The sequence below is a fragment of the Lycium ferocissimum genome, chromosome 8 (assembly GCF_029784015.1).
Source record: "Lycium ferocissimum isolate CSIRO_LF1 chromosome 8, AGI_CSIRO_Lferr_CH_V1, whole genome shotgun sequence".
NCBI classification, from domain to species: domain Eukaryota; kingdom Viridiplantae; phylum Streptophyta; class Magnoliopsida; order Solanales; family Solanaceae; genus Lycium; species Lycium ferocissimum.
Genome location: NC_081349.1, coordinates 60280706 through 60296597, shown reverse-complemented (window position 1 = coordinate 60296597; position 15892 = coordinate 60280706).

Below are 15892 nucleotides of genomic sequence, written 5' to 3'. Positions count from 1 at the left end.
GAGCTATAGGTTAACTTGAATTGTAATTCTTGACATGTTATGAGTATAATCTTGATGTGGGTGATGCTAATGATATTGATGAGGTATTGTATACAAGTGTATATGGGGTTATGTTAAAATTGTTATTATGAGCGACCATGAAAAGGGGTTTTAGGGATTGAATGATGCCTAATTCGAGTACAGTCTCTTGATTGTGGTATTGTTGATAATATCGTTGTTGTTTGGGAGTTGTTTTGGAATTGGGTAGATGTAAATGAAATTGGGGAAATGCTGCCCAATTTTTTCTAGCGTACGAATTATACTAGTTTGAACTTAAGGGTGTCTTTGAAGCCTAACCTTAGTATGAACCCTTTTAAATGTAGACTTCTCGGGCTTTGGAGGTGGTCGTTAAGTTGTTAAGAAGATGTAATGGTATGTAAGGGTAACCCTTCTTTCTTAAGGCATGATCCCTTTATTGTATACCTTCATGTGGAATCCATAAATGTCTTCTATGATGACTTCATTCCGAGAATCATTAAAATACTCCCATGAGATCATTGATTCCATCCTATGATAATTGATCTTCTAAGGAAAGATATAGTAAAAATGATTATGATAATGTTTCTTTTACTAATGTAATTCTATATGGATATATATATAAAGTAATGAATAACACCGAGTCCCTTTGTGGCCGGGTATGCTTAACACCGAGTCCTATATGGCCGAGTATGATATCTATTATGCACACCACAGATTAGTTGGGTGTGAATAACACCGAGTCCCATCGTGGTAGGGTATGCTTCACACCGAGTCCTATTAAGGCCGGGTATGTTATTATGATTATACTATCTATATATCTATGTATATGTATATATATGGAAGGTGTTCTTTAACGAAAGAGGTAAGTAAATATGATGAACACAAGAGGTACAAATGGATCTTCCATTGCATGGCTCTCCTATTGTCACGACCCAAACCGATGGGCCATGTCAAGTGCCCGAACTGGACACCCGTATACGAGCCTGCTCGATATGATTAGACCGAAACTGGAAACAATATGGAAATCTGTAAAAGCACGTTGTAAACTCATCATATCATACATCAAAAAGTACCTGTCTCTTGAGAAGCCACAGCTAACCAAACATATCAAAATATGCAAGCCGATAAGGCTGCCACTATGCACGGGAATATCCAAAGCGAACTACATCTGCATAGCTGATCAAACCGTATATACACAACCCACATATATCTACAGACCTCTAAGAGTATAACAAAGCCTATGTCAAAGGATCTGTACCAAAACGACTCAAGCTTCGGAACACTAGTGCCCTCCAAGCAGCTGAGCTGAAGTCCTAAACCGGAGGATCACCGAACTGAGTATCTGTACTTGCGGGCATGAAACGCAGCCCCCGAAGAGAGGGGATCAGTACGAATAGTGTACTGAGTATGTAAGGCATGAAATCAACATGTACATAAAATCCTAGAAAACATTTGAGACATGTCAATGAATGGGCAAAATAAATCCATCGACATGCCTACATCAAAGAAACGCATATATCCATAGAAATATCACAACAAAAGCCACAGCGTCACCCCCTGTAAACTATGCCATATATATGCACACCACAACAAAGTACACAACATACCCCCCCGTCAATCCGTGCCATACATATACACATCACAACAAAGGCCACAGTGTCACCCCCTGTCAACTGTGCCAAACATATACACATCACAACAAAGGCCACATCGGCACCCCCTGTCAACTGTGCCATATATACACACACAACAAAGGCCACAGCGTCACCCCCTGTCAACTGTGCCATATATACACACAACAAAGGTCACAAAGATCACCCCTTGTCAACTGTGCCTTATATATATACAACAAAAGTCACAGCGTCACCCCCTCTCAACTATGCATTATATATACATGAAGAATGAAAATGAGTGCAGTGCATAATCAAAATGAAATAATAGAACACTGTAATGTCACAAAATAGCTATATACATATATTATACTCATGGCATGCATAGTAGTTCAACTAAAAACTATCACTCTATCCCACTGTCACGACCCAGCCCCGTAGGCCGTGACTAGTGCCCTAGCTGGGCACTCGTACACACCTGCTAACTACAATCAGACCATGGCTAGCAGAACAAGAGCTGATACATACAGAAAAGTAAGGCGTCGCCCCAAAGCTATCACATATATACATATATACATATCGCCGTCACAACTTTTAGCAGATGATATCGCACATAAGCCGGCAAGACTAGCATGATACACAACATCCCAAAACATATATACACGCAGCCGACAAGGTCGCCACCGCATGGGGACGCCCAAAACATAAATCACACAGACATAACTGAACGATAACTACCCACAACCCACATATATATGTCTACAGACCTCTAAGAGTAATAACAGAAATATATGACGGGACAGGGCCCTGCCGTACCCCTGAACAAACATATATACATATAACGAAAGTGTCTGTACCAAAGTATAGGCTCCGGAACAAGGGAGCGCTCCAAGATAGCTGAATGGAAGTCCTAAGTCGGCGGTGTCACCAAAGACGAGTATCCGTACTGCGGGCATGAAACGCAACCGAAGAAAGAGGGTCAGTACGAAATATGTACTGAGTATGCAAAGCATGAAATACAGAAAACGAGGTCATAACCTAAGTAAGGAGTACAGAAAGTGAGCATAATAACCAGAATACCAAAATGCTTGCATTTGAAATACTAATCATGCATAAGAGATTCAGAAAACAAGTATAATAACCAGAATGCCAAAATGCTTACTCTTGAAACATAAATCAAGCATGTCAATATCATATGCGGCCCATAATGGAACTCGGCGGACAGAACATGGTCGCCACCCCATCTTTGGCGCCATAACACATCATACTCCAGAATATTGCATATCTCCGAACACATCATACTCCGTATCACATCATACTTCGTAACACATCATACTTCGGAATATAGAATAGTGCGCACGATGACATAACCGGCCCGGGACTCGACGAAAGATGTAACAACGATGCACGAAAGCAGTTGCGAGTAACCATATGCATAAAAATCATCATTACAGACTCAACAGACAAGTAAGTAATCAACGCTCAGGGGTTAAGACGATAGTCATGTAAGTTCTTTCAAAAAGTCGTTAGAACTATACAAAGGAAAGTCTCGGGGACCACGGACGAGTATCAAACCAATCCGAGCCCGCCTAGGAAAGTTACGGGCATTATTCGCTATAGAATCTTCTACGAACGTATCGAAGCGATCCGAGCCCCTTTATGAAAGTTACGGACAATATTCAACATAGACTCCTTTAGGAACAAAAACTCTTATGCAACATTTATTTTCCAATCATACAAAAGACACAAGAACCATGGTACGACTACATTAAGAATGCTAACATCAAGAAGTGAATAAGAATCGTATACATGCTCGGATCTTACGAATGGAATTACCCCAAGGCTCGTATCATAGCTTACTTACAACTAAGACATGCCAAAAGAAAGAAAGGTTAGGCTTTACATACCTCGTTCGCTTCCTAAGCTAATCCGAATTTAAGCCTCGGACGTTCCAAGATCTACAATAACGTCATTAGGCACCAAACATTAGCTATAGGTACTTAGGAATCCAATCTTAAGCTAGCACTTCATTTACAGAAATTCGGGCAGCATTTTCCCTATAAATTCGACAACCCCGAGAATTCAACTCGGCCAAATCATCAACAACAATACCAACAACCATACTAACAACATCAACAATTAATTCAAAACGCATTCTAACATTAGTAACTCTTTTCTACATAATCCGACAACATTCCCTTTATATTCAAATCAACCACATATAATCAAGCCAACATCAATGCTCACATGTTCAAGTACTAATCCGAGATCATTCAAATAAGATTCAAGGACACTTCACACAACCCGCACAATATTCAAAACAACCCAACCAAAACACCATTCCACCCGAAACCTCCTCAAACCCGACAAGAACAACAACAACACATTCCTCTCTCCCAAATTCATGAATTACATCAACAATTCACACGTTAACAATATCATTCTCATAAATATAAAAACTACATTCAAATCACATTAGCCTCTAAAACAGCCCACAAACGATTACAACTTCAACTTGAATCATTAAACCTTCATTTGCATCATAGAATCCACGACAATCAACAACCAAAACACTAAGTAAAATTTGTTCATCATGTCCTACCAAAAAAGCTCTACACGGCTACACGCCTACACACATAATTTCATGAATTTCCTCCATTTCCACACACTACAACACGCATAAACCATCCATAACATATGAAAAGAAGATTAAACCTTACCTTTTCCTCCTAGTTCTTCAACTTGGCTAGGGGTCGTGTCTTGCAAGAATGAATGGTTTGCTTGCTCCAAAAACTATCCCACGTTAATTAGGACCTTCCAATTGGTTGAAAAGCTAGAAGATAATATTTTTTTGATCAAGATTTTTGGGACCTCAATTTCGGCTAGCATGGCCGAATGGTTCTCTCTTTGTTTCTCCAAGCTTCTAAGTGTGTAAAGATGATGAATTATGTCTTTCTTTGTCACCAATTGTCAACATATATGAATCATCCAAGTGGACCATGCCCCACTCATGGCTTGGATCAATCAAAATTAGCCAAGCCATGGGTGGTAGCCCTACACATGCCACACGGCCATATATGGCTATGCTTCATGAAATAATAACTTTCCTTAATTAACTATTAACCCCTAATCTTCCTTAATATTCCATACCAATAAAATTGTAAGCAACTTGTGCCTTAAAACAAAATCGGAGGTTAAAAGTCTGTACCTCGTATCCCGAAATAGTCTAGTCCTTGACTTTTCACAGCTAACTCGGAATGTCCCAATGTATAAAATACGGGATATAACATCCTCCCCCCCCCCCTTTAGAACATTCATCCTCGAATGTTGAACTAGTCCTACAGGGCCCTATAAGCATTTCGGGGGAGTCTCTCTTATAGATATCACATACAGTTCATCCATCAATCAACATAACCAATTAAGAAGTTTAGATCACCTGCAGGCATAGGAAATAGGTGGGGATACTTATTCTTCATCTCTTCTTTGGCTTCCCAGGTCATATCCTCCCTGTCATTGCTCCGCCACAATATCTTAACGGAAGCTACGTCTTTAGTACGCAACCTTCTCACCTGACGATCCAGTATGGCTATAGGCTGCTCCCCGTAGGATAAATCCTCTGTTACCTGGATATCATCTATGGGAAATACTTTGGAAGGATCGCCTATACATTTGCGAAGCATTGACACCTGGAAGACTGGATGTACTGCTCCCAAGTCAGATGGTAGGTTTAATTCGTAGGCGACCTTGCCTACCTTACGGACGATCTGATAAGGTCCAATGTACCTCGGGCTTAGCTTCCCTTTTCTATCGAGTCTCATAACACCTTTCATGGCTGACACTTTCAGAAATACCCAATCGCCGATCTGAAACTCTAAGTGTCGACGTCGATTATCTGCATATGACATTCTGTCGACTCTGAGCTGCTAATAATCGTTTCCGAATGAGTTTCACTTGCCAACTACTTGCTGAATCATATCTGGGTCAATTAACTTAGTTTCGCCAACATCAACCAGCCAATCGGTGACCTGTACTTCCTGCCATACAGAGCCTCATACCGTGCCATCTGGATGCTAGAATGGTAGCTGTTATTATAAGCAAACTCAACAAGTGGCAAATGATCGTCCCAGCTACCTCTGTCGGATATAATAGATGTGGAAACTTCGTGAAGTCTTACTATCTCCGTAATATATATAATTTCGCATAGTCCTCAGCTGAATAAGTAGTCCTGGCTGGAAGAAAATGGGCTGATTTTGTCAGCCTATCTACAATAACCCATGTGGGATCATACTTCCGTGGAGTGCGAGGTAAACCTTTAATGAAGTCCATATTCATTGCTTCCCACTTGCAAACTTCCAAGTCAGAATCTTCATCTCCTGTAGCAATCCACCAGGCTTTTGATGTTCGATCTTAACCTGTTGGCAATCTGGGCACTGAGCAACAACCTCCGCTGTGTCCCTCTTCATATCATCCCACCAGTACAAACATCTGAGGTCATGATATATCTTTGTTGATCCCGGATGAACAGATTAACGGGCATAACGTGCCTCACCCATAACCGATCGTCGCAGCCCTGGTGATCTCGAATGGGGTCTTCTCTTTTCCAAGGGCTGTATCCCTATATCGTACCAGAACAGGGTCCTCATATTGGCGTCACAGTCGTTCAGCAACTCTAGCCACCTCCTCTGCCGCAACTTCAGCTCCTTCTGCTTAAAGATATACTGGAGGTTTTTGTGATCCGTATAAGTATCAACATGAACGCCATATAGGTAATGCCTCCATATCTTCAAAGCATGAATTACCGCTACTAATTCCAGACCGTGAGTAGGATAATTTCTTTCGTACTTCCTGAGCTACCGGGAGGCATAGGCTATAACTCTGCCATGCTGCATCAATACACAACCTAACCCAACGCCGGAAGCGTCACAATAGATGACATAACGGTCTAGTTCCTTAGAAAGAGTCAGAACTGGAGCTGTAGTCAACTTTCCTTTCAGCAACTGGAAGCTTCGTTCACAAGCATCAGTCCATTAGAACTTAGTTGCCTTCTGAGTTAGCCTCATTAAGGGCGCTGAAATCGAAGCAAACTCCTTCACAAATCTCCTGTAGTATCCTGCTAATCCCAGAAAATTACGTACCTCAGTAGGTGTCGTAGGTCTAGGCCAATTCTTTACGGCCTCAATCTTCTGTGTATCCACCCGGATGCCATCAACTCCAATAATATGCCCCAAGAAAGCTACTGAAGTCAACCAGAATTCACATTTAGAGAACTTAGCATACAATTTCTGGTGCTGGAGCACCCCAAGTACCGCTCTCAGATGATCTGCATGCTCCTCTTCTGATCGTGAATAGACTAGGATATCATCAATAAATACAATCACGAACATATCTAGGAACGGCCTGAATACTCGATTCATCAGATCCATAAACACTGCTGGAGCATTGGTCAGCCCAAAAGACATCACTCTGAACTCATAATGCCCATATCGGGTCCTGAATGCAGTCTTTGGAATATCTGCCTCTCTTACCCGCACCTGGTGATAACCTGAACGCAAATCTATCTTCAAAAAACACTTAGCACCCTGCAACTGATCAAATAAATCATCAACCTGGGGAGGGAATATTTATTCTTTATGGTCACCTTATCTAGCTACCTATAATCAATACGCATTCACAGCGAGATATTACTTTGAAAGCGCAAATCCGTTCTATTCTTAAATCATCCTTTAGGAAAGCTTCTCTATATCCGAGGCCACTATACCAACATAGATACCCACTTGTCTCTTCGTAAATATATCTTTCGAGAGTTGGAAATCTCTCCGCAGCGTTGCAAGACCTACTCATTCTTTCTCTTACTTCACATTCCTCGCCGTGATCACTATCCTTTACTCCCACTTGTCGAAGCCTGTCCTTCCGTCTACTCACTTTCTTTCTTTTCCCAATATCATTGTATTAGAACTTTCCGAGCTTAACTTGTAGTGAAAACAAAGATCAGCTTGCCTTATAACATTTGTGCCCCCTTTTTTTTTGTCATTTGGACTTCGTTACCCTGTTCGATTAATGCCTTCCATATACCGCAACGTGGTTGCCGGGGTGCACATACCCGCTGATATAGCCATGTATGGGATACCATATGCATATCTATATATATAACTACTACCATCTCACTTACAAAATATTTCCAAACGCTATTCAAACTCACCCTAATTCTAGAACTGTGATGCCCCCTTTTTCTCTTCACCGGTCTAATCCGCCCCGTCCTACGTGACCTCTTAAGATTTCTGCTCACTCCACATACTCTGACTCCCCTTAGGCTACTCTAGCTTCTCATTTGCTTCCTATGTCTGAATTTATAAGACTTTCAGAACACTTCCAGGGGGTCACCCATCCTAAAATTTCTCTCACTCCAGCACGCTTAACCTTGGAACTCTGATGAAATACGATGTTTTAATGCTAGTATGATAGCGTCCACCTCACCGCATGACCTTCATCACCTAATCTGGAGTAAGTTGAAGTCTTAACAGATTTCAAAACGTTCTCACAACACGTCTCCCTCCGAATTAGAAAGGATCTCTTACTCTTCTAACTATATACTCATTATTTTAGCCTTTTCAATCCTCAATATTCACCTTCCATCATAGGCTTCTAGATTCTCGATGGTGGCGAAAACACCTTCGTCGCCGTTACTTATAAATACTCGGTTATCGGCCTTTGGATTTCTGCTTGTCGCTATTAAGTCACAGTCACACAGCAAATACACATACATAGAAAATTCCAATAAGGACTCATATACCTGTAGACGATCGGTCTCTAGTCTGATTTGGTGGACTATAAGGTGAGGTGTACTCCTCATCGTCGTCCACTCGCCACCTGCTCGTCTGGCCTTCGTCGTCTCCCTCATCTGAGCCTAAGGGATATAGATAACCCGGCAATTCCTGGTTTACGGACGGCCAGGATAGGGGGCTAGAGTACTCTGTAACACTCACCGAGGAGGCTGGTCTGACGTAGTGCTCCACCATAGGAGCAACTGGTGCTGTCTCGGGAATATCATCCTCCGGTGTTCCCGATGAATACTCAGACGGATCTATGTCATAGCTGTCCTCTTGGGGGTCCTCCTCCCTGGGAGTCAAAAACTCTGGAGGAATCGTCGCGGGGTCCTCCGAGGGATCAGTCTCAATAGATTAACTGGGGCTCCTCTTGCTGGGTCCTGGAGCCTGGGGTCCTGAAGAAACTCTAGGGGCCTTCTTAGCACCCCCACTATCTGAAGCTGGTCTCTTCATCTCTCGTCAATCTGTACTTACCTGCAGGAGAAGGTGTCAGAAGCGATCTTTCCTAGACTCTGGCTCTATCGCACGATCTAAGACAGAAGAAAGGTCACGGATTCCTAAATGCCCCGCAGCCTCCTGTTTATAAGTGTGGCCGGATTCACACCATAAACAAGACTCTGCCGAACACGGTCTGTAGACAATCCCAGTGACGAACGGCTCTGATACCATTTCTGTCACGACCCAGCCCCGTAGGCCGTGACTAGTGCCCTAGCTGGGCACTCGTACACACCTATTAACTACAATCAGACCATGGCTAGCATAACAAGAGCTGATACATACAGAAAAGTAAGACGTCGCCCCAAAGCTATCACATGTATACATAAATACATATTGCCGTCACAACTTTTAGCGGATGATATCGCACATAAGCCGACAATACTAGCATGATACACAACATCCCAAAACATGTATACACGCAGCCGACAAGGCTGCCACTGCGAATGGGGACGCCCAAAACATAAATCACACAGACATAACTGAACGATAACTACCCACAACCCACATATATGTGTCTACAGACCTCTAAGAGTAATAACAGAATTATATGACGGGACAGGGCCCCGCCGTACCCCTGAACAAACATATATACATATAACGAAAGTGTCTGTACCAAAGTATAGGCTCCGGAATAAGGGAGCGCTCTAAGATAGCTGAATGGAAGTCCTAAGCTGGCAGGTCACTAGCACGAGTATCTGTACCTGCGGGCATGAAACGCAGCCCCCGAAGAAAGGGGGTCAGTACAAAATATGTACTGAGTATGCAATGCATGAAATACAAAAAATGAGGTCATAACCGAAGTAAGGAGTACAGAAAGTGAGCATAATAACCAGAATACCAAAATGCTTGCATTTGAAATACTAATCATGCATAAGAGATTCAGAAAACAAGTATAATAACCAGAATGCCAAAATGCTTACTCCTGAAACATAAATCAAGCATGTCAATATCAAATGCGGCCCATAATGGAACTCGGCGGATAGAACATGGTCGCCACCCCATCTTTGGCGCCATAACACATCATACTCCAGAATATTGCATATCTCCGAACGCATCATACTCCGTATCGCATCATACTCCGTAACACATCATACTTCGTAACACATCATACTTCGAAATATAGCATAGTGCGCACGATGACATAACCGGCCGGGACTCGGCGAAAGATGTAACAACAGTATGCACGAGCAGAGTCGCGAGTAACCATATGCATAAAAATCATCATTACAGACTCAACAGACAAGTAAGTAATCAACGCTCGGGGGTTAAGACGATAGTCATGTAAGTTCTTTCAAAAAGTCGTTAGAACTATACAAAGGAAAGTCTCGGGGACCACGGACGAGTATCAAACCAATCCGAGCCCGCCTATGAAAGTTACGGGCATTATTCGCTATAGAATCTTCTACGAACGTATCGAAGCGATCCGAGCCCATTTATGAAAGTTACGGACAATATTCAACATAGACTCCTTTAGGAACAAAAACTCTTATGCAACATTTATTTTCCAATCATACAAAAGACACAAGAACCATGGTACGACTACATTAAGAATGCTAACATCAAGAAGTGAATAAGAATCGTATACATGCTCGGATCTTACGAATGGAATTACCCCAAGGCTCGTATCATAGCTTACTTACAACTAAGACATGCCAAAAGAAAGAAAGGTTAGGCTTTACATACCTCGTTCGCTTCCTAAGCTAATCCGAATTTAAGCCTCGGACTTTCCAAGATCTACAATAACGTCATTAGGCACCAAACATTAGCTATAGGTACTTAGGAATCCAATCTTAAGCTAGCACTTCATTTACAGAAATTCGGGCAGTATTTCCCCTATAAATTCGACAACCCCGAGAATTCAACTCGGCCAAATCATCAACAACAATACCAACAACCATACTAACAACATCAACAATTAATTCAAAACGCATTCTAACATTAGTAACTCTTTTCTACATAATCCGACAACATTCCATTTATATTCAAATCAACCACATATAATCAAGCCAACATCAATGCTCACATGTTCAAGTACTAATCCGAGATCATTCAAATAAGATTCAAGGACACTTCACACAACCCGCACAATATTCAAAACAACCCAACCAAAACACCATTCCACCCGAAACCTCCTCAAACCCGACAAGAACAGCAACAACACATTCCTCTCTCCCAAATTCATGAATTACACCAACAATCCACACGTTAACAATATCATTCTCATAAATATAAAAACTACATTCAAATCACATTAGCTTCTAAAACAGCCCACAAATTATTACAACTTCAACTTGAATCATTAAACCTTCATTTGCATCATAGAATCCACGACAATCAACAACCAAAACACTAAGTAAAATTTGTTCATCATGTCCTACCAAAAACAGCCCACACACACACCTACACACATAATTTTATGAATTTCCTCCATTTCCACAGACTACAACACGCATAAACCATCCATAACATATGAAAAGAAGATTAAACCTTACCTTTTCCTCCTAGTTCTTCAACTTGGCTAGGGTTGTGTCTTGCAAGAATGAATGGTTTGCTTGCTCCAACAACTATCCCACGTTAATTAGGACCTTCCAATTGGTTGAAAATCTAGAAGAAAATATTTTTTTGATCAAGATTTTTGGGACCTCAATTTCGGCTAGCATGGCCGAATGGTTCTCTCTTTGTTTCTCCAAGTTTCTCCAAGCTTATAAGTGTGTAAAGATGATGAATTTTGTCTTGCTTTGTCACCAATTGTCTACATATATGAATCATCCAAGTGGACCATGCCCCACTCATGGCTTGGATCAATCAAAATTAGCCAAGCCATGGGTGGTAGCCCTACACATGCCACACGGCCATATATGGCTATGGTTCATGAAATAATAACTTTTCTTAATTAACTTTTAACCCCTAATCTTCCTTAATATTCCATACCAATAAAATTGTAGGCAACTTGTGCCTTAAAATAAAATCGGAGGTTAAAAGTCTCTACCTCGTATCCCGAAATAGTCTTGTCCTTGACTTTTCACGGTTAACTCGGAATGTCCCAATGTGCAAAATACGGGATATAACACCCACCTTGAAGGAACAATTTATAAGGTGAGATCAACAATAATGAAATTAATCGAGAAAATCATGAAATAGCTTAACATTTTTACATCATCGTTGAAATCGTATTTGAGACCTTTAAGCATAAAATCATCCTCAACGTAATCCTCATAAAAATATTCTCATTTTTAACATCATAAGAAGCTTTAAGAGTCATAAACTTCTAGCTTTTGAAATCAAAGAGGTTATGGAAACACTTATGGACTCATACCATAGGAATCATGCCTTTGAAAGAAAGGGACGAGCCTTAACATACCTTTCGGTCGCCTTAGTCGTTCAACGTTTATCCCTTCAAGCTTATAAATCTACATATAAACCATTCATACTATTATTATGCTCAATGTCATACGCTCATCTTAAACCTTCAATTTAATTCCATTTAGAATCTGCTGAAATTCGGGCAACACCTCCCCTGTCTATATGCCTAACCCGAAATCACAATCCAACAACCAACGATACCAACAACATACCAACATCACAACAATATTATCAACCCCAATAGGCTCCATAAAACATCCCACACGATGTTTTCCAAATTTCTCAACTAACCATAACAATATCCAATACCATAATCAAAGAATTATATTCAATTTAATCTCAAATTAATCCAAAATCTCCTTTCAAATTCATTCCATAGTCATCATCTTCACTTTAATAATTTGCAACTTCTATACTATGATTCTCTTCTTTTATAGGACTTGCTAAACCTTCAAATCAACTTAATCATGAGAAATAGGATGGAGAACGTACCTTACACTAGAAGAACTTCACCCCACTCAACTTCATCCAAGACCAAATTTATCACAACATTAAGTGGAGACAAGAACAATCCTTCGCCATGACTTAGCTTGGGGCTTTGGAGTTGAATCATCTTTTGTGATGGTATAGAATGTTTTGGAATGGTGGAGAGCCTTCAAGAATATTCCTGTAGTGGAGAGAGAAGTGTGGAAAATTCTAGAGAGGTGTGGAGAGATTAGAGGAGTTCTAGAGGATTATGGAGTTGAACAAAATGACTAAAATGAAGTGTAGAGGCCCTTTTATAGGTGTCAAATTCGGATTGGGCCGGGTCAAAACATAAGTGGGCTTTTAAGTGGATTTTTCGGATTCCCGCCCAGGTTCGGGTTCCTCTGACTGTCCGTTTCAAAATGCCCATTACTCCTTGCTTCGATGTCAGATTGACGAATAGTTTGTTGCGTTGGAAACTAGACTCGATGAAATTCATTTTAGACTTTTGAAACACCTTAAAACTCCTCATATACTTGGAGATATACCCCTCCAAAGTTGACCCAAAATTCTATCTAGAATTCTGCCAACTTTTTTTTCAAATTTTTGACAAACTTATTTTCTTCGCTTTGCTTGGTCTCTGAATCTTCTAAAACTCTCCATACATGATATTTATCATTAATCATACTTGATAATGGTCATGTCCTTTGGTTTCAAGGTTGTCCTTCCCGGTTACGACTTACGAAATTGTAATTCATCCTTTACTTCATTGTTACGAACTTCCCATGGCTTGTACCTTCCAAAACTTCATGGAACATCTCCGATACTCCATTAATATGGTGAAGTAAGTGGCATGCTCATGTTATGAGAATGCGAGGTGTAACATCCTTCCCCCTTTAGGAACATTCGTCCTCGAATGTTGTAGCTTTACGACGCTTTTATTAGTTTCTTGAAATGGTTATCCTCCTTTAGTTCCTGATCTCCATGCTCTTATACTATGGGCTCATTAGTCTTCTTTCATATCCTCCCAATTCTCTATCGAACTCATTCATTAGTTTCATATCCTCATATTCTTATAAATGTACTCAGTGGTCAACTGATATCTAGTTACTGTCTTGGGACCTGTTACCATTAAGATGGTTTGAACTCATGATTGCTATGGCTCCCTGCCAGTCTATGAGCACTCTAAATTGTTGTACTCTTTTGCCTTGCTCCTTATTTCTCTACTAGTAGACAAATTCCCTTGCACTCTTCCTTGCTTGCTTCTTAGTGCTATTTTAGATTATCCCTTTTTGTACTCGTCGACCTTATATACATACCACATCATCTCCTTTTTAATTCCTTGGTCGAACTCTTTAATTCCTTATAATATTATCCTATTCATACCTGAACTTTTCCTACAATTTTCTCTCCTCAGTTTTAGCATAATTGCAATATAAACTCATAAACATGGAACTAAGATAAAATCCTACATAATCATAACTTCTTTTTGATACGAGTATGCTTTCTTCTTAAGTCCTTGATTCTCTTGTACCGGTGATCATTTGAGACTTAAATTAGCCGATGTTCTTCTTTGACTCCCTTTCGTTGTCCTTACACCATTTTTGTCGGCCATTGCATCAAGACGATTGTCTAAAAGGTTCTATAACATATACTCTCATATTTGATATGACCGGCGACTTGTGACTCCACGACTTGCGAGGTACTTTCTAATCTTAGATAGCACTGCTGTCTTGCTATTCATAGGCACACTATCTCCCTTACCTTTGGAGATCATTGAACTCCCTATACTTATTCCTCTTGCTAAAACTTTCATCTCTTCTAGTGCGGAATATTGTATCTCATCTTAGAACTGAATTTGATCTTCCCCCCTTTTAAAGGATGTTTTCATATACTATAACCTTTGAGTGTTAACCGTCTTTGATAGTCATCTGACCGACCTTAGCGATCCTTCAACTCCTCTATTCCATATAATGCCAAAGTTCTTTTCATCACATGGCTTAACTCATTTTCCTTTTTGCTAGTTGGGTTCTTGTATCAAATCAAAATGCTTATACATATAGGATACAATCCAAATGCCTTCTTTATTGTCTCTTCACTTCTACCTCTCATAACTAGTAGTCCCGTAGGTTAATGAATTAATGGGGACATCGAAATTCATTAAGCCCCTTATGGAGTGTCTGACTATACCACGCTCTTTTAGCCCTAGTCTTTCTCCACGACTATATTCTTAATATCCTTGAAATTCTCCTTGCTCTAGGTTCCAAATTTCTATTTATGTCTATACTATACCATTGAAAGTTGATATTCGACACCATCCATTCCCACGACTCGTCCTTTCATTATCTTAGCTCATTTGTCCCGTAACTCTCCTTAACTACTCGTTTGCATTGCAGCTATGCATCATAGTCCTTCTAGTGTTTTGTCAGCTCTTGTTCTTAACATGAAGTCCTCACAAGGTACACCCTTTCCTTTCTTCTCTCATCGAGTCTTCATCTTCCTTTGTGATATTACAACTTGTGCACACACATATAGATATATAACTGGAAAAAAAAATCGATTTTCTTCATAATCTCATCTTTGCATCTTTCACATAACTATTGGCTTATAATTTCAATTTGTTTTCCCTTGGGCAAGCCTACTGATTCACTAACCTTCTCCTTGTTGTCGGCAGCCACATAATTCCCTTTAACCATTTCATTAACACCTTCTCCTTCCTTTAGTCCTCATAGTTTCTTTTACTTGTACAATGTCTATTTCCATTAGTCATCCTTTACTCTTAGGTTAGGAAACTTTGGAGTCTTTCGTTATGAGTGCGAATCCCTTTTAACACTGAAAAACTCTTTTAGCCCTAAGTTCTCCTTCTATTTAGGTCTATACCGTACCATCCCGTAACTATTCCATGCCCTTCCATCCTTTGTTAGTCCTTCCACCCGTTTAGCTCATTTACTCGCAATTTTTCCTAATTATGTGTTCGTGTTGCAGCCGTACATTAAGTTTTCCTAGTGTCCTACCACTTCTTGCTCTTAGCACGGAATTCTTACAGTTTACACTCTCTCCATGCTTCATTCATCAAGCCTTTATCCGTCTTTCTAACGCTACGGCCGAGTTGTC